At 43.5% G+C, this 13,523-nt stretch overlaps 1 protein-coding gene across 1 annotated transcript in view; it reads right to left on the minus strand.

Moving 5' to 3' along the window:
- LOC139452392 (salivary peroxidase/catechol oxidase-like) overlaps positions 1–13,523 on the minus strand; it is a 163,198-nt gene that overhangs the window by 62,006 nt on the left and 87,669 nt on the right. The window lies entirely within an intron of this gene.

Consider the following 13,523-nt stretch of genomic DNA (forward strand, 5'->3'; position numbering starts at 1 on the left):
GTCTGTGTTTTTGTGTGTGTGTCTGAGTTTTTGTGTATGTGTGTTTATGTGTGTGTATGGGTGTGTCTGTGTGTGTGTCGCTTTGCGATAAGTGCGGCGCTTTTGACGACTGGACCACCCGTGCCCACAGAGAGAGTGTGTGTGTGTGTATGTGTCTGTGTCTGTGTGTGTCTGTGTATGTGTCTGCGTTTCTGTTTGTAAGTGTGAGTCAGGTGGGTTGGGGTTGGGGCACCAGTATGGGTTTCGGCACGTTGTGCCATTTGCGGAATCGAACCCTTCCCTTCGGAAACACTAGCTAACACTTCAGCCTCTTGACTATCCCATCGCACCTTATTATCCAACAAAGAAACCTTCTCAAGTTTTGCAGTACAAACATCTTCAGAAATGATTATTATTGGCATGACTTGTACATTGTATGTCAGTTGTGCAGGACTACTACAGGCTGCACCTGCGATTGAGCGTTGCAGGTTGAATAGATTATACGGCGATCCATACTCTTGGTCGTCGGTTAACAATGTATGAGCAAATGCATCTTTAATATGGAATAGGTTTGCTCCAGATGCCATATGTTAACTATAGAAAGCAATGTCTGAAGATACGATATTCAATGTAGTGAGTGAGGACATATATACGGTGTTACGCCTCTTTTAGAAACTTTTCTGCATCGTCACTACGGCGGACACCAGAATGGGCTTCAAACATTGTACCCATATGGAGAATCGAACCCGGACCTTCACACTGACGAGGGCACGCACGCTTTTACCGACGAGACTAAATATATCCACCCGTTCCTGGCCGTAGTGTCGATTATCTTATGGATATATATCAGGACTGAATACCATGGCTAAATTGTAATCTTTAAAGTTCAGGGCGGAACTATCGAAAATCACAGTGCACTAGTGCCATGGACCTAACTGTCGAAAATCTAAAGGGATTAGAAGAGATTAACCAATCAGTTGTCGCTACCCATTTAACTTTATCTTCTCTCGAATTATATGTACACCTAGAAATTAAGCACCCCTGGCACATTAAAGAACAGTGATATACCCGTTTTATTATAATGCAAAGTTCATGTTACTGATGCATATGAACGGCTTTCGTTCTCGAGTATAGTCATGACAATAACATAGACATATGAACGTAGAGTATGGTACCCTCGAGCTTCAGGTGGTGGTGAAATTGGGTTTAACGTCGCGTCCAAGATTATTGCACTTTTATAGAGACGTGCATGCACGTGTATGTGTATGGCTGCTTGTACTAGTTCGGATTGATGCCGATTTATATGCTAGCTCACTGAGATACCATGCCACAGTTTAACATGAATATCCCACTCAGACACAGTATACTGACTCCGAGCCGACCAGTCCTTGTTTTAGCCCCTTAATGCTGAGCGCCAGACAGGGTAACAACAAGTACAATCTTTTAATGTCTTTTTGTATAACGCGGCCGGGGATCGAACCCCGGACCTTCCGCTCTCCGGGCGGTCGCTCTACCACAAGACCACGGAGGCGGTCCGAGTTTCAGGAAAAGCATGATATTGATGCAAGTAAGGGTAGATAAAGTGGCAATTATCTGATTGTTTAGTCAGCACATGTAACCACGGAGGCTGTCAGAGGCACCCCGGTGGCGAATTATAGACATGCATGACACAGGTATGTCATACAGATCCATTGGACGAGAACTTGGCTATGACCACACTCTCATCAACAGACTCGTAAGAAAACAAAGAAGTAAAGGACCGACCACGACCAGGGCCACCCCGAAAGACAACTGTATGGGAAGACAGGGCTCTAGCACGTCTTGTGAGGCGACAACCCTTTGCTAACAGTAACGCTCTGACAGAACAATGACTTCCAACAGGCATTTGTCCAGGAACTGTCCGAAACCGGCTAAATCAGTTGGGTTGAAGTCAAGAAGGGTCACCAGACGTCTCTTGTTAACTGCTCATCATCAGAGACTTCGATTGGCTTGGTGTATGGCGCGACAGCATTGGAATCTGAGGACGTGGCGACGGATCCATTGGTGTGATGAAAGAAGATTCTTGCTGCACGTCACAGATGGGCAAATGCGGGTTTGGAGACATAGAACCATTGTGTAAACCCCTAGGAACATTGCGCCAACATTCCTGTATGGTGGAGGCTCCATGGTGGTGTGGGGAGCAATATCTCATGCCTGCAAACTGGACATGGTAGCAGTACGAGGCAATCTCAACGGCGATCGTTACGTCCAGGACATTGTCAATACAATTTGACAATCATGCACTTGCCACTCGACCTGTGTTCATTGACGACAACGCTAGACGCCATCGTTCTTGTGGTGTGGGTGCATATCTGCAAGGACACTCTATTGACAATTGCCTTGACCCGCGATGAGTCCAGATTTGAATCCATTTGGACCTGTTTGGGACATCCTGTGTTCTCAGTGCAATTAATACATAGAACATTTGCATCCCTCTCTGAGTTCTCATTAGTCAAGAATCTGATCTGCCACAAGACACGTAATTCACAACTATAGCTGAGGCTTGACGTGCATGCTAGTTTTAACTTGTTGTTTTACATATTACCCGGGGATGCTTGATTAATGTCTAGGTGTATATATAAGGTAAATTACACAAAGTTTTAAGATCGAAGTGAGATGAAGTTAGAACGGAACTAAGTTTAAAAGTTGAGTAAATCTTGTTGCTGACGTCTTGTAAGTGAAGCTATAGGGGAGGTGAGGTGAAATGGGGTTTAACGTTGCGTCCAAGATTACTGCACTGATATAGCGACGTGCATGTACATGTGTGTGTGTTTGTGTGACTGCTTGTACTAGTCCGGACTGATGCCGATTTATAGTGCTAGCATACTGAGATACCATGCCGCAGTTTTTACATGAATACCCCACTCAGACACAGTAAACTGACTCCGAGCCGACCAGTCCTTGTTTTAGCCCCTTAATGCCGAGCGCCAGACAGGGTAACAACAAGTACCATCTTTTAACGTCTTTTGGTATGACGCGGCTGGGGATCGAACCCCCGGACCTTCCGCCCGGCGGACGCTCTACCACAAGACCACGGAGGCGGTCAAGTGAAGCTATAAGTGACAAGAACATTGTAAGGGAGTGAACACCAAGCTGAGGTCATTACGGCTATTGCTCAAATCCAGATGAGATGCAATACAGTCGATCTTCCCGGCAGCACACTCCAGAACATTTCGGTGTTCGAATCCATGAAAGCCAGGCACAGGGCCAAACATAAGACCATTCCACGAAGCTTCCTAGAACCGAGCTGCAGGTGACCTAGAAGGCGAGTGGCGACTGTCTGAATGTGGCGATGACTTTCTTATTGGTGATGTTCGGGACGGCACGAGGATACATGTCTTTACCGCCTCTACAAATTTGGAACTTATAAGCGATCGTGATGCGATTTAAGGCGACAGAACATTATATGCTGCTTCATCCGTTTCAACAAGCTCGACACTCACCATGGACCACCCATTGGTTTCCATGTTACCTCCAGATAGGACAGGTGTGATGAAATGAGGTTTAACGTCTCGTCCAAGATTACTGCACTACCCGAATGAACGTGTGTGTGCATGTGTGCTTGTACTAGTCTGGACTGATGTCGATTTTATAGTGCGAGCCCACTGAGATACCATGCCGCAGTTTAACATGAATAGCCAACTCAGACACAGTAAACTGACCAGTCCTTTGTGTTAAACCCTTAATGCCGACAGCCTAGCAGGGTAACAATAAGTACAAGATTATTGCACTTATTATGGCACATGTGTGGCGGCTTGTACTTGTACGTACTGATGACGAATCTATTGTGCTAGCTCACGGAGATGCCATGCCGCAGTTTAACATGAATACCCCACTCAGTATACTGACTCCGAGCCGACCAGTCCTTGTTTTAGCCCCTTAATGCCGAGCGCCAGACAGGGTAACAACAAGTACCATCTTTTAACGTCTTTTGGTATGGCGCGGCCAGGGATCGAACCCTAGACCTTCCGCTGTCCGGGAGGACCGCTACCACTAGGCCACTGAGCCGGTCCCAGATAGGACACAGGAGACAAACACTCGCACTTTTCAACTCGTCATGGACGCAGCACATCAGGTAGATGTCAACCTACAGACAGTAAATCGTCCAGTTAGACTTTGAGAATGTTTCTCACAAATAAAACATTAAATTCAGAAGTATGTGAGTGGTGTCATTTATTTATACATCAATATACCTTAATAATTCAATAACAATACGGTGACAAGATATGTACTCGTATATGTCTTGCTGTCTTCAGACAGACATTGAACCATTGAAAGCACTTAGTGCACAAACCTAACACTAGCAACGAAATAAATGAGCACAAAACTACCTCTGTATTAGGTTTAGACTTCGCGGCGACACCACCCCACCACCCTTTCCAATAAAGAAAGAACCCGCTTGGTTTTATGTTTACAAAATCTTCTATAACTGTATCATCAGTGCGGTTGTGTTGAGTTGAATAGGTACCCGAAAGTATGTCATTTTAGAAACTCCACGATTTAAATTTCATCTGTACATGTACATGTTCTGAATGAGGTGAGGGGAAATGGGGTTTAACGTCGCGTCCAAGATTATTGCACTTATATAGCGACGTGCATGCACGTGTATGTGTGTGTGTGTGTGTGTGTGGCTGCTTGTACTAGTCCGGACTGATGCCGATTTATAGTGCTAGCTCACTGAGATACCATGCCGCAGTTTAACATGAATACCCCACTCAGACACAGTATACTGACTCCGAGCCGACCAGTCCTTGTTTTAGCCCCTTAATGCCGAGCGCCAGACAAGGAAACAACAAGTACCATCTTTTAACGTCTTTTGATATGACGCGGCTGGGGATCGAACCCCGGACCTTCCGCTCTGGGCGGACGTTCAACAATTAGACCACGGAGACGGTCCTGTTAAGAATGATGTGTACATGTGTGATATATAGAGGTTATCACGCGAGTGTTTGGGGATGGTAAATATCCTGTATTAGGAATAAAGATTGTATTTAGCGAGCCTTGGAATAGTGTTTATTCCTAATACAGGATATTTACCATCCCCAAACACACACGCGTGATAACCTCTTTCTCATATAATGTTATTCTTTAATTCTGTGCTCGAAAATCGCTTTCCATCTCTCACAAAAATAACCTAAACATTGCAATTTTTTCCTGGAATGTGAGCATTAATATATATTACGTCAGAGGGTAAGTGATGTGTCAGGCGGACAGTGACAGTAGCCAATATAGTTCCAACAGAAAACTGTTTCTTATACAGTGGCGTAACTACATATATGCAAAACAGCAATTGCCTACACAAATTGTTTTACTTGCCTTTCGTGGCAATCTATCGGTCTGTCCGAAAGAGTAACTGCCCTTTATCAAAGGTAAGCTACTCTAACCCTAGCCTACGAAACGCCACGGCCACAGTCAGACGTTTTTGACGGTCGGCCTGTCCTGTCCTAACGTTACGAAGTGCAGTCAGATGTACACACAGCGATAAAACGAAACAAGGTAATAATTCGAACATATTTCGGCGAAATCCAACTTTTTTAATTTGGGGAAAAGGAAACGCCGCAGGGGTCTACAAGCACAGCTATGGAAAGTGATCCCGCTTGGCTAGTGCCCCTGGCTAAATTGTTTCGCAATTCATATCTCCAAAGTTGCCAAAACTTGTAAAATGCCTTAGCTAGTTAGACACTGGTTTTCAGTATATTAGACTATTCTTTCCATAATGATAGCAATTATCCCAATTCTGACACGATCGCCGAATGACAAGGGTTAAGCCATGTTTGTTTATAAACAGTGAAACTACTTGACCTTTGATTTTTGCATCTCTATCCGCATATGACCCCAACGGATATCGTTTTTATCCGCTGGCTTTACCCTGCCGAGGTAATGAATAAATATGAATGCTTGATGGATGAGATGTATGTGTCGTGGATAGGCATGCGTGTGTCGTGGATAGATATACGGGCGTGATGGATAGACATGTGCGTGATGTATCGGCATGCTTCCGTGATGGATAGGCATGTGTGCTTGATGGATAGGCATGTGTGCGTGATGGATAGGCATGTGTGCGTGATAGATAGGCATGTGTGCGTTATGTATAGGCATGTGTGCGTGATGGATAGACATGTGCGTCATGTATAGCCATGTGTGCGTGATGGATAGGCATGTGTGCGTGATGTATAGCCATGTGTGCGTGATGGATAGGCATGCATGTGTGCGTGATAAGTAGGCATGTATGCGTGATGTATCGGCATGTTTCCGTGATGTATAGGCATGTGTGCGTGATTGATAGCCATGTGTGCGTGATGGATAGGCATGCATGTGTGCGTGATAGGTAGGCATGTATGCGTGATGTATCGGCATGTTTCCGTGATGTATAGGCATGTGTGCGTGATTGATAGGCATGTGTGTGATGGATAGGCATGGGACCGTTATGGATAGGCATGTGTGTGAGGGCTAGGCATGTGTGCGTGATGGATAGGCATGTGCGTTATGGATAGGCATGTGTGTGAGGGCTAGGCATGTGTGCGTAATGGATAGGCATGTGCGTTATGCATAAGCATATAGGTGATGGATAGGCATGGTGCGTGATGAATAGGCATGTGTGCGTGATGGATAAGCATGTTTGAGTGATGTCATGAATAGATATGCGGGCGTGATGAATAAGCATGTGCGTGATGGATAGACATGTGAATGATTGGTAGGCATGCTTGCGTGATGGATAGGCATGTGTGCGTGATGGATAGGCATGTGCTTGATGGATAGGCATGTGCGTGATGGCTGGGCATGTCTGCGTGATGGATAGGCATGCTTGCGTGATAACAAAACAAACAAACAAGCATGAATGTCTGCGTGATAGATATGCGTGCGAAAGATGAGCTGAAGATATGATACAAGCACAAGATGTCAGTTGGCGGTGGCGAGGGTTCTACCTCGAAACTGAAGTCAGTTCAAAGAAGGAGAAACCTTGACTTGTCCTCATACACTACACCCAAGTAGAAAAAAGAACCCGGATCCTTGTCATGGCCAACCAATAGCTTTACTAAAGCTAAATCATCGCTAGTGATAGGCTTTCGAAAACAACATAAAGTACCGTTTTCTACGAGGACACTCAACATATATGATATATATTTGGGAAAGTCAAATCAATAAAGTAATAACGTAGAACTAAACATGGTTTGAAGTTGAACCTCATAGAGTTAGTGAGTTTGGTTTAATGCTGCTTTTAACAGTATTCCAGTTATATCGCGGAGTGTCAGCTTAATGTGAGAGAAAAACCCGAAGTGATGCAGGTCTCAGACGTTTACCACTTTGGTGAAACCCAAGAGCACAGTTATGGTGCTGACAAACCTAGAAACAAAATCGGGGCTAACCGGGATTCGAACCCACAATAATAGGTTTGTGGCGTGCCCAAGTGACGCAACTCTGCACAGCGAGTCGCGTTGCCTTAGACGACTCGGCCATCTGGGCTGTCACAAACACATGCAAAGGCAAGTCAATCCTTCAACTGGAAAACACGGCTCATATGGTGCAGGTCGAAAAACGACCTTTCAGAAGATCCGAATATTTACATTTTATGGGACAGGGTGAGCATACATTTGTCTGGCTCAGTGCTACCTGAATTATCACTTACTATTCGACAATGGACTTTTGAACTGCAATCGTAGTAACGCCAAGTCATGTTATGGTGACACGGTACATTGCACAAATATTTTAGTTAATTATTTCCAGTGAGTAAGTGAGTTGGGTTTAAGGGCGCTTTTAACAGTATTCCAGTTATATCACGGCGTGTCAGCTAAATGTGGGAGGGAAGTCCGAAGTGATGCAGGTCTTAGACGTTTATCACTTCGGTGAAACCCACGAGCACGGGCATGGTGCTGACAAACCTAGAAACATAATCGGGGCGAACCGGGATTCGAACAAATACTTATAGTAATCATTGTAACACAAGGGACGCAACTCTGCATAACGAATAACGGCGCTTTAGACGACTGGGCCACCCGTGCCCCATAATTACATAAAGAACTGACTTCAATATTCTTGCGTTTGTAAAGGAATATACACTGTAAATCGCGTAATGAACTGAGGACAGCAAAACGAAAGCTGCGACATCGTCCAGCGCAATTATTCAATACAGACCCCGCCTATTATATAGGAATTAGTGGGTGTGGCTTCATTTTGTTTCCTCGACTACAATATTCCCCCCAAATATTTGCTTGGTTAGCCTTATATCAATTTACATTTCTTTATTAATAAAGTGTGTTTACACTAAATACATGTCATTGAGTAACGTTACGAGAATTATAACACCTAAATAATATCAACACACGAATTAAGATGTTCAGTTACCTCGTGAACAGGTCATCGCAAAACTTTCCAGACGCAGTTAAGACTACTGTTACTCACAATAATTCATGGTGCAGAACTTACAGATTTACACATCCCTGAAACATACACTAATATGAAATACTAGTATGATTTTGTTTCGTAATCGGATTGTAAAACAACACTTATTTCACACGTTAGCTTCTTGAAGTGGGGTCAAAACGTCTTCGTCTCGGAAAAAACGTTGTTGTTGCGGCATTAAGCAATAATCACTCCCTTAGAAACGCCATTGAGATATTTCAGATATGTTTCTATAGTTGACAATCAGGTAAGGATACAAAGCGTCAAGGTTATTTTCTCCCTGCATAACCTCATTTGGCTTTATATAGACTAAGTGAATCACACTGTCTATTCGGGTTTTGATTCGCCAACCCCAGCCAATGAAAAACTGTTTCCGTGAGGAAATACCTGTTTACGACTGGGTTGGTCGTTGTATGCAATCACTGCGAACAAAACACCCATTTTATGACCAAGTTAAATGTTCTGAAATCATATGTTTATCCATACATTGCAGCCACAACGAGTTATATCGGCGGCTCACGTTGCGCTGTTCCCATGGATGTGTGTATTTCTCGTGTGACCCAGCGGGACACGTCATGCACCTCTTAACACTGACAAAACGCTGTCACATTGAACATAGCCCTGAAGAAGGCAAGGGTATTATTACAGCGTTTATCTTATGCTAAGTATATCCATACTGTATCAAATATTATTTACCTTACTTTTATCATGCATGCATGTAGTTTTATGTTTTAATTAATATAATTATGTTTTAAAGCTGGCGATATTTTTATTGCAATGATTGTCGACACGTTGTTGCCCGACGCAGACAATTTGATAGAGGCATTCCCGAGCGAGCATTACACTAATACTCGCACACTAAAGCATTATTATCAACGTCCCTTGGACCCGAGGTAGAATAGGTCTTCAGCAACCCATGCTTGTCGTACGAGGCGACTATGCTTGTCGTACGAGGCGACTTACGGGATCGGGTGGTCAGGCTCGGTTGTTTGAGATGTAAGCTCTGCGTACACTCAGCCTCGCAACCATACGGCAATATATAAAGTATCAGAAATTATGTTTAAGTATACACTGTAGGAGTTGGATATATCTTTTCTCTGTAAACACAGTTAGCAAAGATGTAAAGAACGTTTGAATTTACATATTTAATCTATTTCATCAACATCAAATCAATAGGAATCTTTACGTAAAGCTTATTTGTCTAAAACAAACAAATACTTGGTATATTTTAATTTGTTTGTATTCATAATTATACAGGTACGGGTGGCCCAGTCGTCTAAGGCGCTGCTATTCGCTGTGCAGAGTTGCGTCCCTTGGGCACGCAAGAAACCTATGATTGTGGGTTCGAATCCGGGTTCGCCCCAATTATATTTCTAGGTTTGTCAGCACCATACGCGTGCTCGTGAGTTTCACCAAAGTGATAAACGTCAGAGACCTGCATCACTTTGGGCCCTCCTCCCACGTTAAGTTGACACGCCGCGATATGACTGGAATAATGTTAAAAGCGGCGTTAAACCCAACTCACTCACTCACTCATGATTATACACTGTAAGGTCGTGAGTACGTGTCTGGTTTATACAGTAACGTTTGATATGAAAACTAACTGACATCTGACAATATAATGGTATTCGTCTGTAAAAGCTGTTGACTTTCACAATTTACACACTCTGGGCATGTTACCCCAGCCATCGACCTGATAAACCGGGGAAAGTGTGATTATAGGTAACGTACATTATAAATGAAAAGGTGTTGAGTTTTGAAGAATACATATTACTTTTTGTGGAACTACACTGCCTTCCTTTGAAATTTGGTAAAATTTAAATCTCTCCTGTATCTTTCTAAATGTCCTATCGGCACCTGAAAGGGACTGCACTACATTTTGTGTTATTGAAATTGAAGTTACTTAGTTTTAAATCGGCTTAAGTAGCGGACAATACATAGCCAAAATAACATCAATTCTATCTGAGGGCGGTCGGGTAGCCTGGTGGTTAAAGCATTCGCTCGTCACGCAGAAGACCCGGGTTCGATTCCCAACATGGGTACAATGTGTGAAGCCCATTTCTGGTGTCCCCCGCCGTGATATTGCTGGAATATTGCTAAAAGCGGCGTAAAACCATACTCACTCACTCACTCAATTCTATCTGAAGAGAATGCACGGTGGTAAGTGTATATTTCTACTTACTGAAGTAGACATACGTAGCCATGGTTTTGTTTGTATTTGTTTATTTTTTTCAAATATAGCAGACGCATAAACATATATTTTTAGAGAGTACCTGCCATTAATGTTCGGTTTCTTATGATACAGTCGTTCCCCGGAGCTCTAATATCGATTTCCTGGATAGTACAGATAGCTTTGTTGTGGAAGTTCCTGGTTTATTTGAGGTCAACATTGACAGCCAATGGGAAGTCCTTCCCGTACCCAGTACAACACAGCTCTTCATTGTGACTCTCGGCTCATTGGGTCGCGGATTATGCAGTAGTTTTGGAGGTCAACGCTAGTCACCGCGAGTCACCGTAAGTTAGATTGAATCATATCAGTACGCTGGTTGCCTTGGGGGTATATTCGCGGGCTGCGTGTTCATTCATTCATGATCTCCGACCTCAATACATTTCAAGTTGTAAACAGTGGAGACCCGTTAACACCGTTCTAACTTGAATACCCTGGATTGTTTGTTATTGTTATGTCTTTCTGGGTGGTTGGGTGGAGTGCGGAATGTGTGGATTGACGAATCATGGGTACCGCTTAATGTCTATTATCACTATGGACGCTGTGATATCAAACTGTTATAGTTTTGAAAGCAGGGTTCCGCATCAACGGTTTCCGCTTTAAAGGGGTTTGATTGTAATGTATCCCCAAATCCATTGTTTTGGCTAATCGCATCGGAGATGTTCGCGTAATTACTACAAATACAAAGTACGGGCGTTGGAGTGTATTTATATTTATCTTCATAAAACGGGACAGCTCGCAAACCGCGTCTTCTCACTTCAGGGGCGGTTGGGTAGTCTAGTGGTTAAAGCGTTCGCTCGTCACGCTTAAGGCCCGGGTTTAACGTCGTGTTCAACTTTATTGCACGTATATAGTGACAATCATGCACGTGCGTGTGTATGGTAGTTGGGTTTAACGCCGTTTTTAAGCTTTGCAGTTACACCACGCTGGCGAGTATGAAGTGTGAGGAAGCTCTTCGAACCCACATTGTCGCCCAGAATCCTTTGCAAGTCGTGAGATGTGAGAAGAGGCATTGTCATTAAGTAGTAAAACTCCAGCAGTCAGCATTTCTCTCAAGCGATGAAGCAAATCAGCACTGTAGGCACCGGTAATCGTCTTTGACCTTCGAAGTAATCAACAAGGATCACACCCTTGCATCTTCTTCACTGATCTTGAAGACCGGAGTATCTTTGGTGCTGGAGAAGTGGAATAGTGCCGTTCCAGGGATTGACGTTTTCACTCGGAGTCATGGTGGTAGACCCATCTTTCATCACCCGTTAATAATTACTTTTTGAATTTGACGAAATCCTCCTCAATTTGCTCTAAATTATCTCTGGCAATGCCAGTATTGTTTTCCTTAAGATCAGAATTTAGAAACTTTGGCACCCAACGATCAGATATCTTATTCATATGAATATAGTCAAATTAAAGTTGTGAGGGGATGTTTAAAGTTTTCGACTTGAGGCGCTCATAGAATAATTATGAGAAGTTGTATCCCTTGGAGGGCTTGGGCTTGAAGCAATCATAAAATGCCCGTTTGAAACATCACTACTGATATATATATTTCATGTACAGCATTTTAAACACAAATACGTACTTGTGTGCCTAGGAAATCTCTGATCAAAAGTATGCTTCGTAACAATGAATATTTCAGTATATGTTTACATTCCAATAGAACATGGTGTACAAACACAATCAAGATTTTGGACATCATTTATTCTTCTACACAGATTTATCTTAAAGATATGGAGTGATATTCCTATTTTACTTGTTGCTTTAATTATCTATCCTGTAGTATAACGATAAATACTTTTGACATGTGTGACGTTATATCACCGTATTTACTGAGAAGCTTTGATATGCTTATCAATTTATGCCACGATTGTGGGGTTCTATCTTAAATTGATTAAAAATATATTTTCATTACCAACTTCTTACGAAATTGCATTAGCGCATCATGTAATTACTTGCTTGGTGCATCAGCCAGGTGAGACCCGTGAAAATTCCGGGGTAGAAAAGGCCTTCAGGGACCCATGCTTGCCGTAAAAGGTGACTATGCTTGTCGTAAGAGGCCACTAACGGGATCGGTAGGTCAGGCTCGCTGACTTGGTTGATACATGTCATCGATCCCAATTGCGTGGATCGATGCTCATGATATCAATCACTGGATTGCCTGGTCCAGACTCGATTATTTACAGACCGCTGTCATATAGCTGGAATATTGCTGAGTGCGGCGTTAAACAACAAACCAACCAACCAACTAACCAACCAACATCAGCAAGGTGAGGCAGAACGGCCCTCCTTTCCGTTGAAACTGCCACCTGGCAATATATAGTGGGCAGTAGCTTATCGTTCCCTCCCTTCCCAGAGTGTCAAATCTTGCTATTTCAACTCATTCTGGGCTGTTTGGGGCAATCCAGCAGACTGTAACGGCGGAATCCCCGGGCAGTTGTAGGGTTTCTGGTTTGTTAATAAGACGTATATAGGGCTCATTGATGCAGGTCCCCTCATCTGATATTCAATACATATGTGGGAGTCTGGATGAGTTGTCGATGATGGTGCCCCTCGCTATTAGTCATCTCATGTCATTAGTTTGGCAGGCTGAACGCTTGCCTGCTACCGGTACTGTTTGTGTGTTGTTTTACGCCGCACTATTCCAGCTATATGACGGCAATTGGGATACGATGACATGTATCAACCAATTTAGCGAATCTGACCACCCGATCCCCTTAGTCGTCTCTTACAACAAGCATAATTGCCTTTTACAGCAAGCATGGGTTGCTGAAGACCTGTTCTACCTCGTATCTTCACGGGTCTGCTACCTGTTCTGCTGACCACCACTTAAAGGAGGTGGCCTCCTGTGTGGGGTACCTGTATTTGCCGTGGGGGTCCGGGTCCA

This window comes from Haliotis cracherodii, unplaced genomic scaffold, assembly GCF_022045235.1.
Source record: "Haliotis cracherodii isolate W230 unplaced genomic scaffold, xgHalCrac1.p SCAF_9, whole genome shotgun sequence".
NCBI classification, from domain to species: Eukaryota; Metazoa; Mollusca; class Gastropoda; order Lepetellida; family Haliotidae; genus Haliotis; species Haliotis cracherodii.